This window comes from Sinocyclocheilus anshuiensis, unplaced genomic scaffold (genome assembly GCF_001515605.1).
Source record: "Sinocyclocheilus anshuiensis isolate Anshui unplaced genomic scaffold, SAMN03320099.WGS_v1.1 scaffold579, whole genome shotgun sequence".
NCBI classification, from domain to species: domain Eukaryota; kingdom Metazoa; phylum Chordata; class Actinopteri; order Cypriniformes; family Cyprinidae; genus Sinocyclocheilus; species Sinocyclocheilus anshuiensis.
Window position 1 is genome coordinate 2,506,830 of NW_015551075.1, and position 3,122 is coordinate 2,509,951.

Below are 3,122 nucleotides of genomic sequence, written 5' to 3' on the forward strand. Positions count from 1 at the left end.
AAGGTGCTTACTAGGGCCATTCCTGCAGGTGTACATATGCTGTTCAAAAGCAGTATATGTACATCCGCACTTTCTGTCTGTCCTCCTAGACCTGAACATACCTTAGTCGGCTCTATCTGTTTCTCGGGGTTAAAGCCTAACAACTATAAAATTAGCTCCTTGTTTTTAAAAGAGAATATTTCTACGCCTTATGTTATTTTCTACTGGAACAATATCTTTAATAATGTAAATTGGACTCAAGTTTGGTCGTTACCTCAAAAATTCCTCCTTACAAATAAGGTTAAGGAAATCTCATATAAATTAATTCATAGAGTTTATCCAACAAAAGAATTCCTACAAAAATTTAAAATTGATGTAGGTTTAAAATGCTCTTTTTGTGAATGCTCCACTGAAACAATTTCTCATTTGTTTTGGTCCTGCCGATATACCCAGCATTTTTGGAATAATGTGGAGGGTTTCATTGCTGATAATATTTTAAAAACATTTTCCTTATCTTATAAACATGTGATTTTGGGTTATTATATCAAGGATCGCTCTTTAAAGGATGTTGGTTTTATAATAAATTTTATTTTATTTTTATGTAAATTTCACATTCATAAATGCAAGTTTACAAAAGGCAAACCTCTTTTTACGGTGCTTGGAAAAGAGATTAAAATGTTTGTAGATGTGATGTCAAAATCTAAAAATAGTAAAGCAATTAAAACGATTAATATATGCTCCTCCTTTAACATTTTCACATAATGTATAAAAAAAAACAATAATAATAATAAATAATGGTGCTGACCTGCAAAGTATATTTTCTGTATTAAAATTTGCATTGTAATATCCTATGGAAATGTAAATATATGTATAATATGTATTTATCTGTAAACTGATGTTTATGTACCCTCTTTTTTATTGTATTTTTTTTTCCTTTTCTTTTTCTGTGTTCCTTCTTGTTGAGGCATGTGAAATGTTTTTGTTATATAGTGAGATATGGCACTGTACATGCTACTTGTTGATAATAAAGCATTATATATAAAAAAAACAAAAAAACAAATCCCAGCCGGGTCCGTCACTTTTTTGGGTCCCCTAGAAACATTTCCGTTGTGGTCCGTGCTATTTGCAGCGCGTTTCTTCATTTGCATGTGTTGTGAGGATTTGCAGCGCGTTTCTTCGTTTGCATGTGTTGTGAGGATTTGCAGCGCGTTTCTTCGTTTGCATGTGTTGTGAGGATTTGCAGCGCGTTTCTTCGTTTGCATGTGTTGTGAGGATTTGCAGCGCGTTTCTTCGTTTGCATGTGTTGTGAGGATTTGCAGCGCGTTTCTTCGTTTGCATGTGTTGTGAGGATTTGCAGCGCGTTTCTTCGTTTGCATGTGTTGTGAGGATTTGCAGCGCGTTTCTTCGTTTGCATGTGTTGTGAGGATTTGCAGCGCGTTTCTTCGTTTGCATGTGTTGTGAGGATTTGCAGCGCGTTTCTTCGTTTGCATGTGTTGTGAGGATTTGCAGCGCGTTTCTTCGTTTGCATGTGTTGTGAGGATTTGCAGCGCGTTTCTTCGTTTGCATGTGTTGTGAGGATTTGCAGCGCGTTTCTTCGTTTGCATGTGTTGTGAGGATTTGCAGCGCGTTTCTTCGTTTGCATGTGTTGTGAGGATTTGCAGCGCGTTTCTTCGTTTGCATGTGTTGTGAGGATTTGCAGCGCGTTTCTTCGTTTGCATGTGTTGTGAGGATTTGCAGCGCGTTTCTTCGTTTGCATGTGTTGTGAGGATTTGCAGCGCGTTTCTTCGTTTGCATGTGTTGTGAGGATTTGCAGCGCGTTTCTTCGTTTGCATGTGTTGTGAGGATTTGCAGCGCGTTTCTTCGTTTGCATGTGTTGTGAGGATTTGCAGCGCGTTTCTTCGTTTGCATGTGTTGTGAGGATTTGCAGCGCGTTTCTTCGTTTGCATGTGTTGTGAGGATTTGCAGCGCGTGTGTTGTCAAACTGATGAAGATGTTTTCTTAATTTGCTGGTGTTTTTTCAATTTGCATGTGTTTTCTTAAGTTGCAGCGCGTTGAGCTCTCTCGGCCACCGTAATAATTACTCTGTAACAAGGACACCTTAAAATAAAGTGCATCAATGGCGCTTAGCAAATGCTGCAGTGATGACATATCATCAAACTACGCCTTTGCCTCTTTGTTTATTTTGAGTACGCGCCCTCTAGCGGCGAAAAATTACATATTGTGCCATTAATGTCCCAGACGATCTCTGTAGTCTCATTTAGCCCCTTTTTTTTAAAACAAGAACAAGCTTTTAAAAAGTTACAAGTGGTTTTACTGTTTTACACTTAACCAAATACCCATCAAAAAATGTGGGTTAATTGTGGGACAATAGAACCAGAAGTGCTAAAGTGCTAAAATGTGTTTATGGATTTTTACATGCATAAATAAGCTTTTTGAAACCTAAAGCTACAAATGGGACACTCTGCGGTCTCATAGACTTCACAGATGCACATAAGTGGAGGCCACAAGACAACAAATCCAAATCAAGTATACCATGTAGGACCTTAGTCATAGTATTAAGGCGCAGTCACACAGGCAAAATTTCAGTGGAAAATTTCGTGCACTGTGACACTACTGACAATGGACCTTTTTTTGTTGCTTGAAGCACCAGTCACACAGATGTCACTTTCAAACTAAGCAGATTTGAATTTGCCAGGGCTTGACAGTGCAAGCATTTCACTCGCATTTGCGACTAAAAATAGACGTGTGCGAACTGGAAAATGTATTTAGGAGAATGAGTGCGAATAAAATTTATTAAACATCCTAACTTACACGGTAGCCTATAACAAATGTATTAATTTCTTCAATTTATTTATGGGAAAACAGCGATACAGCCTCATATGATTATTGAACTTTAAAAAGGTGACGATTTAATTTAAATAGCACAGATGAGAAGGCGGGACCCCGGTAACCCTGTAAACAAAGCAGCGGCACTACTTTCTGTTTCAAACAGTCATTTAGATATTTATATTCACTTTAGTCTTCACCATAGCACTAAATAATTAATACTTAGACTTAATAAGCTATTAATTTTCAAACTTTTTTTTTTTTCTTTTAATCTAACCTAAAACATGGCCTATATTGACTGATTCGTTATTATTGTT

General features: G+C 37.1%; 1 protein-coding gene across 1 annotated transcript in view; it reads left to right on the top strand.

Moving 5' to 3' along the window:
* The window catches only part of LOC107662325 (ubiquitin-associated protein 1-like), an 18,173-nt gene that overhangs the window by 1,244 nt on the left and 13,807 nt on the right, over positions 1-3,122 (top strand). The gene's annotated exons all lie outside the window — the stretch shown is intronic.